A 15,793-nucleotide genomic window follows, 5' to 3' on the forward strand; every position below is an offset into this window, starting at 1 on the left:
AATTATGAAAAAAGTTAGTCCATTGAGGAGCCCTGTACAACACGTCTTCACATGGCTACCAGACACGCCCCCCGTCATTTTGTTATTATTCAATTCAGAACTGCCCAGACCAGACACAGTGACGTTTCACCAGAATCCCTTTGATCTCTGGTCTTCTTTATGACATCAGCACCCGAAAACCTATAAATAGGGGAGAGGTTCTCACTCTTGGCAGTCTTTCAAAGAGAGTGGAAGAATTCACTAGGCAGGAAACTACTGGAAACTTGCGTTTCTGACACAGTTGACGGTATTTTTAAAAAATCTTTTAGTTGGTACAGAGATTTAGCATCAACTTCAATTTGAAATATGAGTCTGTCAAATCCTGTTGTATGCAACATGAGAGCCGAGAACGAAAAACTTAAACAGCAAATCAAAGAGCTGAAAAATGAGAATAAAACTCTCAAACAACAAAACTCTACCATACGTGACCTTAAAGTCGAGAACGCCGACCTTAAGGAGCAAAAAAGAGAGCTCATAAATGAGAACAAGATTCTCCAAAAAAACATTGAAGTTCTCTTCAAACGAAGTGGGTTCTCTAAAAACAAGAGGAAAAGAGACCTGCAACTAGAGAATGAAACAATTCACTTCAAAATTCAAGAGCTGGAATATTTGAATACAGTTCTACAGGATTCACAAAGCTTCAATAGCAAAGAAATTCAGCAACACAAAGAGGTGATGCAGGAAATGCAGGATGAAATCAGAGAGCTGCAAAGCAAAAAGGCAGGCTATGTTATAAAAGTGAAAGGCATGGAAAAGGACAACCAGTCTTTAAGAGAGGAAAATGATGTGATGATAAAACGCATGTGTGAGCTGAAAAGGGACTTTGAAAAGGAAAAAGATGACATGCAACAGGAAATACAGGCTGTTAAAACTGAGCTCCATCAGGCAAACACAGCCTTTAAAGAGTTACAAGAGAGTGAAGAAAGAAAAAGGATCATGAATGAGGAAAACAAAACAACGGACAGTGAACAGCTCAGACAGACCCTGGAACTCCAATGCTTTGCACATGAAATTGACATATTGAGGCGGCATAACGAACTTCTTGAACAGGACCTCCAGGAGCTTTCCAAAAGGAGTGGTGATTCTCAAAAAGAACTGAAACCACACGATGAGGGTGCGAAAGGAGAATCACGGATCTTCAAAGCCACTGAGAAAGACTCCCAACATGATGTTAACGTGACCAACAGAGAAAAGGAGTTGTTGTGCCATGAATTTGAGGAAAAGAAAAGAGAGCTTGAAGAGGTCAAGAAAAATCTGTATGATTCACAGGAAGCCTTGACAACAGAAGACATGGCGTTGCAAACCCAAGCTCAGACTCCCAAAGTTTCACAGGAAGAACATAACGATCTGATAAACAACTACGATGTCCAAGTTGACATACTCAAACAACAAAATAAGGCCTTAGAAAATAAGGTTAGTGACCTTACCAAAAAGATGTGGAATGGACGGGAAGCGATGAGACAAATGGAAAAGAACTTTCAAGAACAAAGGAAGCTACTCGAAAATCTCCGAGGAGAATTCGAGGAAATTTAGCACAACTAGGACTTTGGCCCTCCCTATTAAAGCTGGTTAACGCAGGTTCAATAGGGCTATAACTCAGACAATGGAAGTTCATTTGATTTAATTGGCCCAAAATGAGTGACTGCACCCAGACACTCAGTAGCAAAAAAATTACAGAGATTCAAGAGAGAAAACTGTTTCTGCATAGACTCCTATAGTACTGCAAGTCGTGTCATCGCTTGGTGTCCTGCATAGAGTGCAGGTTTAAGGTATCTACGTATCTTTCAGAATTAGAAGCTATGCTGCGTCAGGGGTTATAACAGCTGTGCCCCCCCCCAACCGGTCGAGGCAGATGGCCGCCCCTCACTGAGCCTGGTTCTGCCGAAAGTTTCTTCCTGTTAAAAGGGAGTTTTTCTTTCCCACCGTCACCAATGGCCTTGATGACTGATAACCTTCACAGACACTGTCATCAAGGGTTTGCTCACAGGGGATCATCTGATTGTTGGGGGGTTTTCTCTCTTATATTGTATGGTCTTTACCTTACAATATAAACAGCCGAGAAGCGGCTATTTTTGTGATCCGGTGCTTTAGAAATACATCTTAGCTGAACTGAACTCCATAACATCTGGACCGAAATGCCTACACACAACGGTAGGCATTTCAATCAAGAGCTCTGTCCAAAACGTTCAATGACAAGCATCAGCACCAGGATTGTTTTTTAGCTCACCAACAGTTTTTTATTGTAACTGCAACTTTGTAAGACTGGGTTGGGAGATGTTCTTGTGGTGAGCTTTTATTCACATAATTGGTTTCTTTAATAGTGAAATAAAATTAATTTGTATAACTGGAAACAGCGTTCTCATGTGTGATTATCACATTGTATTCTTTAAACCATGTAACAGAATATATAATATATATAATTTACTCATAGTCATATTAATGTCTAATGTGATTGAGTTTCCTCATCTCTACTTATGTGCCGATGTGTTCACTGAGGCCATTGTATGGTCCATTTTGGCTGCATTTCCATGTTTTAAACATGAAATTTGCTTATTTAAAGGGTGTCTCATGTATCTCTTATGCAGAAATATGTGTTGCCTAGCTGGACAAATGTAGCACAGGTCTACTATTATTGGCCTAATGTATTTTAACAATCATTTCAGCATCCAGATAATCTCTTTCATACTCCCTTAGATGAATTTAGCCTGGTTGTCATGAAATAGGCATTTGAAACAATAACTACCAGTATCTTCGAATGTGTGTGATTGCACTAATCCTACACATTCTTTGCAAGACAACTGGGTGCTTTTATGTAAAGAATGATCTGAGAACACTGAGGCTAATGAAGTAACAAGAGAAACATAGTAAGTAGTCTTTCAGTTTGCATGATCAATTTGGATTATTGTTCATTTTCATTTACCATGTCAACATGTTTTAGAGCAACGTTTTCTGATTTTGAGCTCTTTTAGGTGGAAGTCATCGTCAGTGATTACCCTAAGCCCAAAGCAACACCAAACATGGGCAACCAAAATGCATCATTTTGTTAGCATGTAATTGTTCTCCCAATTCTTAGAAATCAGGAAACAACAAAAATAACAATTTTAACTTACAGACATGAAACACTCCCCCACCCTGGAAAAAAGTCCATTTTGCCTTTTACAAAAATATAAGGTTAGTGTAATGTTAGATTTTGCATTACTACCTATGACTGAGACCTCAAAGGTAATTCCTCGACTGCTTCAGTAACAGCCTGGTTGATTTTAACAAGTTAAGTAAATTTGCGGTCAATTTAGACTCAATTCAAAATCTCCTACTTGGGACGAACACTAAATGTAAATAGCTGACTTTCTAAATAAACCTATCCATCTTTGCAAGGTCAATTTTTGCTTTCACTAAATTCCAAATGTTTAGCCATAATTAGCTTAGCTGTCCTACTCTTGTTACTGCTCTTTCCTACTGCTGTTACAATCAAATGAACATCTCTGCAAAGATAAATTAGCTGAGACCTTAGGTTGATGGTAGTTACTAGCAAACACAGAAACGTACATACACTATATAGTACAGTTCTATGATACATCACCAAATAGAACAATTTGTGGCAATGCAGACAAGCAGAGAAACAGTTTAATTAGTTGAATTTGTTCACTTGATCGGAGGTGTGTTTCCTGCAGATATACAACATCGGATCTCAATGATTTTAAATGAGTAAAAACCCTTGTGCGTTTAACCGGATTATTTCTACCTTTAACATTCCAGCTTATAAAACGAAGAGCAGATGACTTTGCGAGCTTGCCATTCAGGTACCAAAATGCAGGTGCAGAAAAAATATGTCCCAACCTCTGGAATAATAAATATTTCGTGCTTGAATCGATACGGTCCAATATCGTCTTTTCAGAGCTAGCAATAGCTCTCATAATCTCACTCATGTCATGGGGTGGTGCCTCCGGTCTGTCCTCAGCATGGTCCTGTCAGGATCTGACGGCGCCCTGACCGGTCGACCTGCCAGTGTGTGTGTATATCTGTGTGCGTGTGTATGTGTCTCTCCTATCGCCCTGTCTTCCCCTCCGGCTCCGCTGTGATGTGTTAGGAGGTAACCTAGCAACAGGCTACCTCCGACCCGGAAGTGCTGTCGCCCGGAGCTGCCGCACCTGCAGTCAATCCACCAGCTGCTGCCAATCAACTAGTAGCAGGGCTACTTAATGGTGTGGCTGAGCGACAGACAGCGCTGGAGTATTGCACTAAGCCTGGTAGTGTTTTTGAGTCGCTAACGTTATTGAAGTGCTGTCTGATAGTGATGGGCAGATGAAGCCCCATGAAGCACTGAAGCTTTTCATCCAATTGGTTCACCCCAACGCGAAGCTTCATGAAGCTTCATTTGCTCTAGCAGGACACCTACTGGACGTAAAAATAATAGTTGGCATGAATTTGAAGAGTGTGGCATTTTGCACACAGCCTGTAAATGTCAACAACAAAAGGAGTGTGTAAAACATCTATATTGTAGTGATGGCAGTATACTGTGTATATTTATAGTGGCAGTATGGAAAATGATTATTTGGAAATGCTTGAAATGGAAATGATCATTTACTGTGAGGTGAGGTGTGGTTGGGGTGTGGACAGTAGTTGTGCTTTTGTAACGTTGAGGTATGGACAGCTACACACTGAGGCTTTGAGCCTCAGTCCTGCCTGTTCACATTTTATTCTGTAAAAACTAAATTTTCACTGCTTTTATGACCTTTTTAGTGGGGAGAACATAGCTGGGATTTAATGATTTAACAAATCTTTTGAATCCTTTGTCCTCCACAATGCTAAATGGCTGGGAGTCCTCAATCACCATGCTGACCAGGTCTTCATCTATTTGAGATTGTTCTCCTGAGGAAAGACAATAAAGACAAAGCACAAATATAAATATCACACACGTAACTTATAACAGTTGTATAATATTGTTATATCATTTAGTAACATTACTGCATGCTATATTATCATTGCATTTGATGGCTCACCTGGTCTTGCTCCACAATCGGTGTTCCTCTTATTCTCATGCAAAGCTCTGTAGTGCCTAAGCATGGATGAGGTGTTGTTGTTATATCCCAGCTCCCTGGCACATAGCAAACACTTCACCTTGTACAAAAGTCAAGACAGCTCAACATAAATTGTATTGCACCATCAGTATCAGGAAAATACATCTTCTGTAGAAATTTACATACCTTGTTGGGAGGAATAAGATCAAAATGTTCCCACACAGGGGAGGACATCCTCCTCTTCTTAGCTGGCTCCATTCTCTCCTGACTTTCTCTCCTCACTCTCATAAACCTCCAAACTGTCTCCAAACTCTCACTAACCGCAACTCTCCATCAAACACCCACATTTTGAATGAAGTCTGAGGGGTTTATATCGCTGTCATATCTCGCGGCAAAGTTCGAACCACTTCATGAACCAGTCACGTGGTACAGCCGGGCAGCGAGGCTTCGGACGTCATCATTTTCAGCTCCTCCCATAAATGAAGCAAGCCTCGATACGCGCTTCGCGGAAGGAGGGACGCACTATCACCATTGTTGCACATTTGAACTGTTGTCACCTTGCTGCACTGTAAATAAATGCACTGTCATTATTTCTGAGCTCCGCGCCTGAGTCCACTCTTTAACAACCGTGACAGGTCCGAGGCTTTTGCGGCCTGCTCTTTCCCCGATCTAGTTTTGCTCATATTTCGTACACCGTAGCCTTGAAGATGTAAAAAGTGCCTCAGAGCAGCACACGGGCGTGTTATCGTACTGTTGTTAAAAGTTCGTTAGTTTTGGAGCAATGGAATTATGAAAAAAGTTAGTCCATTGAGGAGCCCTGTACAACACGTCTTCACATGGCTACCAGACACGCCCCCCGTCATTTTGTTATTATTCAATTCAGAACTGCCCAGACCAGACACAGTGACGTTTCACCAGAATCCCTTTGATCTCTGGTCTTCTTTATGACATCAGCACCCGAAAACCTATAAATAGGGGAGAGGTTCTCACTCTTGGCAGTCTTTCAAAGAGAGTGGAAGAATTCACTAGGCAGGAAACTACTGGAAACTTGCGTTTCTGACACAGTTGACGGTATTTTTAAAAAATCTTTTAGTTGGTACAGAGATTTAGCATCAACTTCAATTTGAAATATGAGTCTGTCAAATCCTGTTGTATGCAACATGAGAGCCGAGAACGAAAAACTTAAACAGCAAATCAAAGAGCTGAAAAATGAGAATAAAACTCTCAAACAACAAAACTCTACCATACGTGACCTTAAAGTCGAGAACGCCGACCTTAAGGAGCAAAAAAGAGAGCTCATAAATGAGAACAAGATTCTCCAAAAAAACATTGAAGTTCTCTTCAAACGAAGTGGGTTCTCTAAAAACAAGAGGAAAAGAGACCTGCAACTAGAGAATGAAACAATTCACTTCAAAATTCAAGAGCTGGAATATTTGAATACAGTTCTACAGGATTCACAAAGCTTCAATAGCAAAGAAATTCAGCAACACAAAGAGGTGATGCAGGAAATGCAGGATGAAATCAGAGAGCTGCAAAGCAAAAAGGCAGGCTATGTTATAAAAGTGAAAGGCATGGAAAAGGACAACCAGTCTTTAAGAGAGGAAAATGATGTGATGATAAAACGCATGTGTGAGCTGAAAAGGGACTTTGAAAAGGAAAAAGATGACATGCAACAGGAAATACAGGCTGTTAAAACTGAGCTCCATCAGGCAAACACAGCCTTTAAAGAGTTACAAGAGAGTGAAGAAAGAAAAAGGATCATGAATGAGGAAAACAAAACAACGGACAGTGAACAGCTCAGACAGACCCTGGAACTCCAATGCTTTGCACATGAAATTGACATATTGAGGCGGCATAACGAACTTCTTGAACAGGACCTCCAGGAGCTTTCCAAAAGGAGTGGTGATTCTCAAAAAGAACTGAAACCACACGATGAGGGTGCGAAAGGAGAATCACGGATCTTCAAAGCCACTGAGAAAGACTCCCAACATGATGTTAACGTGACCAACAGAGAAAAGGAGTTGTTGTGCCATGAATTTGAGGAAAAGAAAAGAGAGCTTGAAGAGGTCAAGAAAAATCTGTATGATTCACAGGAAGCCTTGACAACAGAAGACATGGCGTTGCAAACCCAAGCTCAGACTCCCAAAGTTTCACAGGAAGAACATAACGATCTGATAAACAACTACGATGTCCAAGTTGACATACTCAAACAACAAAATAAGGCCTTAGAAAATAAGGTTAGTGACCTTACCAAAAAGATGTGGAATGGACGGGAAGCGATGAGACAAATGGAAAAGAACTTTCAAGAACAAAGGAAGCTACTCGAAAATCTCCGAGGAGAATTCGAGGAAATTTAGCACAACTAGGACTTTGGCCCTCCCTATTAAAGCTGGTTAACGCAGGTTCAATAGGGCTATAACTCAGACAATGGAAGTTCATTTGATTTAATTGGCCCAAAATGAGTGACTGCACCCAGACACTCAGTAGCAAAAAAATTACAGAGATTCAAGAGAGAAAACTGTTTCTGCATAGACTCCTATAGTACTGCAAGTCGTGTCATCGCTTGGTGTCCTGCATAGAGTGCAGGTTTAAGGTATCTACGTATCTTTCAGAATTAGAAGCTATGCTGCGTCAGGGGTTATAACAGCTGTGCCCCCCCCCAACCGGTCGAGGCAGATGGCCGCCCCTCACTGAGCCTGGTTCTGCCGAAAGTTTCTTCCTGTTAAAAGGGAGTTTTTCTTTCCCACCGTCACCAATGGCCTTGATGACTGATAACCTTCACAGACACTGTCATCAAGGGTTTGCTCACAGGGGATCATCTGATTGTTGGGGGGTTTTCTCTCTTATATTGTATGGTCTTTACCTTACAATATAAACAGCCGAGAAGCGGCTATTTTTGTGATCCGGTGCTTTAGAAATACATCTTAGCTGAACTGAACTCCATAACATCTGGACCGAAATGCCTACACACAACGGTAGGCATTTCAATCAAGAGCTCTGTCCAAAACGTTCAATGACAAGCATCAGCACCAGGATTGTTTTTTAGCTCACCAACAGTTTTTTATTGTAACTGCAACTTTGTAAGACTGGGTTGGGAGATGTTCTTGTGGTGAGCTTTTATTCACATAATTGGTTTCTTTAATAGTGAAATAAAATTAATTTGTATAACTGGAAACAGCGTTCTCATGTGTGATTATCACATTGTATTCTTTAAACCATGTAACAGAATATATAATATATATAATTTACTCATAGTCATATTAATGTCTAATGTGATTGAGTTTCCTCATCTCTACTTATGTGCCGATGTGTTCACTGAGGCCATTGTATGGTCCATTTTGGCTGCATTTCCATGTTTTAAACATGAAATTTGCTTATTTAAAGGGTGTCTCATGTATCTCTTATGCAGAAATATGTGTTGCCTAGCTGGACAAATGTAGCACAGGTCTACTATTATTGGCCTAATGTATTTTAACAATCATTTCAGCATCCAGATAATCTCTTTCATACTCCCTTAGATGAATTTAGCCTGGTTGTCATGAAATAGGCATTTGAAACAATAACTACCAGTATCTTCGAATGTGTGTGATTGCACTAATCCTACACATTCTTTGCAAGACAACTGGGTGCTTTTATGTAAAGAATGATCTGAGAACACTGAGGCTAATGAAGTAACAAGAGAAACATAGTAAGTAGTCTTTCAGTTTGCATGATCAATTTGGATTATTGTTCATTTTCATTTACCATGTCAACATGTTTTAGAGCAACGTTTTCTGATTTTGAGCTCTTTTAGGTGGAAGTCATCGTCAGTGATTACCCTAAGCCCAAAGCAACACCAAACATGGGCAACCAAAATGCATCATTTTGTTAGCATGTAATTGTTCTCCCAATTCTTAGAAATCAGGAAACAACAAAAATAACAATTTTAACTTACAGACATGAAACACTCCCCCACCCTGGAAAAAAGTCCATTTTGCCTTTTACAAAAATATAAGGTTAGTGTAATGTTAGATTTTGCATTACTACCTATGACTGAGACCTCAAAGGTAATTCCTCGACTGCTTCAGTAACAGCCTGGTTGATTTTAACAAGTTAAGTAAATTTGCGGTCAATTTAGACTCAATTCAAAATCTCCTACTTGGGACGAACACTAAATGTAAATAGCTGACTTTCTAAATAAACCTATCCATCTTTGCAAGGTCAATTTTTGCTTTCACTAAATTCCAAATGTTTAGCCATAATTAGCTTAGCTGTCCTACTCTTGTTACTGCTCTTTCCTACTGCTGTTACAATCAAATGAACATCTCTGCAAAGATAAATTAGCTGAGACCTTAGGTTGATGGTAGTTACTAGCAAACACAGAAACGTACATACACTATATAGTACAGTTCTATGATACATCACCAAATAGAACAATTTGTGGCAATGCAGACAAGCAGAGAAACAGTTTAATTCGTTGAATTTGTTCACTTGATCGGAGGTGTGTTTCCTGCAGATATACAACATCGGATCTCAATGATTTTAAATGAGTAAAAACCCTTGTGCGTTTAACCGGATTATTTATACCTTTAACATTCCAGCTTATAAAATGAAGAGCAGATGCCTTTGCCACTCCATACTATTCATTCACTCTCACATTCACACACTGGTGGAGGGAGCTACAGTTGTAGCCACAGCTGCTCTGGGGCAGACTGACAGAAGCCAGGCTGCCATATCGCGCCATCGGCCCCTCTGGCCAACACCAGTAGGGAAGTAGGGTAAAGTGTCTTCCCCAAGGACACAACGACCAGGACAGAGAGCCCAGGGATTGAACCGGCGACCTTCCGGTTATGGATGCAATTCCCAACCCCCTGAGCCACGGTCGCCCGTAATAAATAAATAATAAATAAAGGGAGAGTGGAGGATTATGGAGAAGCAGAGAGAGGACTGTGTTGTGAGACGGGCATTTGTGCTGTAAAGCTGGGCGTGTTGCCTGCTTGTCTATTTAACAGTGATGAAAATGATATTAAATAAATCTCTTAGTGTGTTAATACAGGAGGCTACGGACCTGGACCAACCGCCCACCACAGCGACCAGAGCAAAATGATAGTGATGGGAACCACACCCAGCAAGAATCAGCACCAGGAGAGAAGTAGAGGAGAAACTAAGAGAAGCTGTAACTCATAAAATCGGGTTGAAATTTGGGGCCAACGGACTTGTGGAGGTTGGGAAAGCATCCGGAGCATCGCAACAAAAGGTGAAACAAAAACACACAAGCAGAGAAACGTGAGAGAAAAGCTCCTTTTAAGGAAACACCGGCAAGGTTAAAGCAGGGAAACTTAACCTACACCTGTTGTTAAATGATGAAGTTTATCCACTACTAACAAATAAACCCTCTGGGTTGCAGGACAACAACTTAACTTCAAAGAAAAAGAAAAGAAAGAGACTGGTATGACCAACCAGTGATGAGACAACAAATTCAGTGGTTAAGAGTCAAATTGTGAGATGTTTCCTGCTGATTGAACAACACAAGTGAGTTACTGACGGAAGGAAAATTCTCTTTTGTGCTTTTAAACATGATCTTAAGAATTTAAACATGTACCTGCGTTGTCCTGTCAGCTTGGTGGGCTATGAGTTGATTATATCGTGAGAAAAAAAACAAATAAAGGGGAGAGAAGGCTGACACGGCCTGGTCCGGTGTCTCTCCCCTCTCTTTGTGACACAGCCAACACAACATCATTTTCCTGTTCGTCTGTTTTTGTTTTGTTTTTTCTCTGTATGTTTAATTACAGGCTGCTTTGCCGGCCCTGGAAGCCGAGGCTGACCTGGACTTCTGCTCTCCCCTCTACCATCTTTGACGTGACCCTGACCAAACGCTGCAGCAGCTGGACCCACAACAACAACCTGAAAATGTCAACAGTGCAGCAGGAAAAGGATCTCATGCAGCGGAGACGGAGAGCGCCAAACCTAAGGCCCGCTGTTACGTTCTTAGGCTACGTCCACACGTACACGGGTATTTTTGAAAACGGAGATTTTCCGTTTTCGTTTTAAAAAATAATCCCGTCCACACATAAAGGCAGGAATGAAGGAAAACGCTGCTATGAACATGCCAAAGCAGCAGGTGGCGCTAGATTCCTAACCGTGCAGAAATGTTGGCCAATCAGAAGTCTAGAAGCCTCGGTGGGAAATAGTAAACAAAGCTGGGGCATAGAAGCAGAACCGAGTCGTATGTGTGGAGGGACAGTAACTGTGTGTATATGTAAGCATTTAAACACTGCAGAGAGTAGAACTAACAGTAACAGTCTTGTAGAAATTCATTTCACCGAAACAATAACGTGGCGCACAGTGTGACGTCAAAAACTGCGCACACCTTTGACGCTGCGTTTTCTCCGTTTTTCTTGTCCACACGTAAATGCAAAAACGGAGTTTTCAAAAATCTTCGTTTTCAGTGACCAAAAACGCCGTTTACGTGTGGACAAAAGGTGCAAACACATAGAAAAATCTTCGTTTTCAAAAATACCCGGGTACGTGTGGACGTAGCCTTAGTCTAAGCGTGTATTGAACGCAACAAGAAATTGGCCCCACTCAGCACCACCCAAGAAAGAACACAAACAGTCGAATCTTTTAAAGTGCTAAGCAGCCATTTATTTGCTTCAGTGCCAAAAATAACAAACATAACACCCTGATGGCCCCTACGCTTTCCTACACAAATGAAAACCAACCAAACTACAATTCACTTACCTAACTTTCTAACAAAAAACAGGAGAAAACGTAATTCTTCTCACGCCTACTAGGCTGCTGCAGTGAACAATATATACAAGGTGAACAAAATACACAATTGCTATTTTACAAATCTATTTACAAAACTAAGATACTAACACCAGTCACACACACGGCTATACTTGCAAATCAATAGGCAAACGCTGCCGATCTCCGACCTGTATTCCCATGTGATGTTATTGTTGTGTGTGTGGGGGGTTCTATTCCACTGCAGGGCAACCTGCATGTGGCCAATAAAGCCTTCATTCATTCATTCATTCATTCATTCATTCATTCAAAGACACTATGAAACAACGACTCAAAAACACATGCTATTTGTTGGATGATGGCGGCGAGTAGAGAGAGGGGGCCAAGCAGCTGTCATCTGGTAGTTAAATACTGGAGGTGATTAGCCAATTATCCAATCCAAGGACAGGAAGAGACTCCACCCAGCTACTCAGCAGGCACGCCCAGGTGTCCGACTCCTAAAAGAGAAAGGGGGAAAAACCCACAGCCATCCTCTGGTGGGAGGAGTCACACATAAAACAAACACTGACAACATTGGATCATCTTGATCATCTTCGTTCGGCGAGATATATTGTAGACATTGACTTTGAGTGCAGAGGATGCAAACACGCTTACACACACATGGATTATGAGTAGAATAAGTCTCTGGGTCAGAGAGTCCTGAACATGATATTCTAAACCAAATTTGCATCACTAGAAGAACAATGGATAACAACATTAGATTATCAAGGCTAGGCAGAGAGGTGTTTTGGTTTTCTGTCTCTTACAGAGGAAGGAACAGACACCAGACGAGGTCACGGAGATACGAGGATCCTTCGCAGCAGACACAGACACAGAGATGGCCGAGACAGCAACTGGGGTCAAGTGTCATGGCGTTTGGGCTCCGGCTAGTCACCTCGAGAGGATGGATCCCATAAACACAGCAATAAACACGAAGGGGTTGGTGAAAAACCAGGAACAGCAGACCAACGAGGCTCGAGAGGCTCTTGGTAAAAAGGGGGACACGGCTGTGACCCCTGAATACACAGATCACTGTTTGAAATCAGGGCAGAAAAATCCCCTGATCTGTGCAACGACCGAAGGGTGGTCTAACCCCGGAGGTCGAAGAAAGAAGAGCAGAGAATCACCCCACTGGAAGACACTGGTAGCTGCAGCAATAAAGTGAAGGTTAAAAGCTCCTTGGACAGAGGTTCTAGACTGAGTACGTTTGAAAGGTACAAGGTGGCACCAAGATGGGGGTGGGAAACTGGAGTGCAAAATAAAGCTGTGGGAGAACTGGGGAGTGATGGGAGTGTCATCTGTACCTACTGTTGCTGTTGTAATCATAGTTTTTCTTACATCTGAACTGCGCAAACACAGAGGTCATCACACATATGCTCCACCCGTTAAAGGGGGACAGAGGGCCTCAGGGCAACACTGGATTATGAGGTGTAAGTGATCTCTTTAAAAAGAGATCAAAGGGGGAATTGTGAGATTATTATATTATCTTATGCCACGTTAGACCCCTAATTAAAGATTGTGAAATTGTTATGTAGTTTAGTTTGCATTATTCTCCTGAAGAGGTGATAACTATTACACTTATTAAACTGATTTTTATTACATCAGACTGCTGATTCATTGTGAATGAATGATGTTGTTTATGATGCACGATACAGCTGAGCTATAAGAAATCAGAGAGTCAGGACCTTATTTGTCTGATTAGAAGAGAACAGAGACCGGAGAGGTTTTCTGCCCCATGACTAGGCAGAGGGGGGCTGAAGCTAGAAGTATGTGAGAAACGCTCAGACACTTCGAGATCAGGCGGACACCCTCCCGCGCTCATCTCCCCTCCGGATGGTTTATGCTCAGAAGTGTTGGAATAAAATGATTGTTGACTGAGCATTTACACCGAGTGTTGTCCTTCCTTCAGCCCAAAGATCAAAAGAATTGGGAGGATTTAACACAATGCATTCTGGGCAGTTTGTTCAAAGTCTGACCATTCTGCACTCCAGATGGGTCGATTGCGTTAAAAAATTTTAATCGCGTTAATTGTGATTACGGCGCTAACATGTTAACATTTACAGCTCTACAACAAACACAAAAACAGAGCACATCATGATAGAGACTTATAATTTGCACCGATGTATTTTCTATTTCTTGCTGTGTTGATTTGTCTGCTATTCTCAATGTATGAGAAATTATAATGGCTGATTGTTCGCCATTTGCATAGGGGAGGGGCCACAGAGGGGCCAAAGAACATGAAAAATACTAAATCAGAGAATATAAATGAGCAGGTCCAGTGATGATGGTAAATCTGCTCTCCTGCAAAGATGTCCAGTTTGTTCAGCTTCCATCTGTTACATTCACATAATCATTTTCCTCATCAGTGCTTTCAAATTCATCCTCTATGTTGACATAATTGTGATCGTCAGATTCCTCGTCTGACACGCCTGCTTGCTCTGCACATTTCCTTTTTATCTTCACCGGCTCAACATTCACGTAATCCCTCTCTTCCTCCTCCTCCTCCTCCTCCTCGTCATCATCCTCCTCATATCTGTTTGTGGCAGCGACTGAAACACAAGCAGCAGAACTGAGTCAGTAAATATGAACAGAAAAACACAGAAAATGGTTTTCGTCATGTTGAATTCATAATGAGCAGTATGTGTCCGGTTTCATTATGAAAGACAAACAGCTGCAAATTCATGTGCATTTTACTGATTAACGGTTACCAAGCCAGCATTAACTACACCCGAAGCCCCAGCCTGACTTCAGCCTCACCACTGTGGGAAGCACAAAAGCCTGTGTGAGGATGTCGGGGACAGACTGCTGACCTCTGCTGTAGCTGGAGTGGGCTGCAGGAACATCAGCGAGCAGCTTGAAGACAAGATGAGACCTGTGTGTGAGATTATTCTCAAACGGATGGAACAGTGAGGGGTAACTCCAGAACTACACTGGAAGATCTCTTGAAGGATCTCCAAGCAGCTGGGACATTACCCTGCAGCACACACAGGTACTCCTGCTGAAGAGCTCACGTCCATGTGAAGTTTGTCAATGAACACATGAACGATTCTGATGAGACCAATCTGAGCTGTTTGAATGGAAAAGAACGAATTACTGCATCGCACTGAGGGAAAGACAGGAAATCTTAGGCAGGGAAAAGCCTCATGGACGAGTTTTGACCCAAAACATACGACTGAGGCTATCAAGAAGTGAGTCATGAAGAAACACATTACAGCCATGGAGCAGCCTGGTCAGTCTCTGACTTTAATCCAATAGAAAACCTCCAGAGAGCTCAAGTTTTTCTAGAAACCTTAAGGATCCTCTGCACGGATGAGAAGTTTAAAATCAGCTGAGACGTCCACAAATCTGGTGACCAGCTACAGGAAACATCTCACAGCTGAGCTTGTCAACAACAGTTAGTCCAAGAGGATCAAACACTTCGTTCCTTACGGGGCGATCGTGGCTCAAAAGTTGGGTGTTCGTCTTGTAATCGGAAGGTTGCCGGTTTGAGCCCCACCTCTGACAGTCTCGGTCGTTGTGTCCTTGGGCAAGACACTTCACCCGTTGCCTACTGGTGGTGGTCAGTGTCCGGCAGCCTCGCCTCTGTCAGTGTGACCCAGGGTGGCTGTGGCTACAATGTAGCTGCCATCACCAGTGTGTGAATGTGTGTGTGAATGTGTGTGTGAATGGGTGGATGACTGGATGTGTAAAGCACTTTGGGGTCCTTAGGGACTAGTAAAGCGCTATACAAATGACCATTTCCCACTAAAATGCACATTTATTTGTAACTGGGACAGAATGTCTTCCACTGTTAAAATAAACCTGCTATAAAATGATCAATTATGAAATTATACACTGATCATTTATTTCTAAAAGGTTAAAATGGTGAATTCAACAGAGTGTCAGATACTTATTTCCACTGTATACTGTTTGTTCTCATGAGCACAGACTTTGGATCGGGATGTGGGATCAAACCGCCTGGCTCGTCGTCT

Source organism: Aulonocara stuartgranti (assembly GCF_965226115.1).
Source record: "Aulonocara stuartgranti genome assembly, chromosome: 13".
Taxonomy (NCBI): domain Eukaryota; kingdom Metazoa; phylum Chordata; class Actinopteri; order Cichliformes; family Cichlidae; genus Aulonocara; species Aulonocara stuartgranti.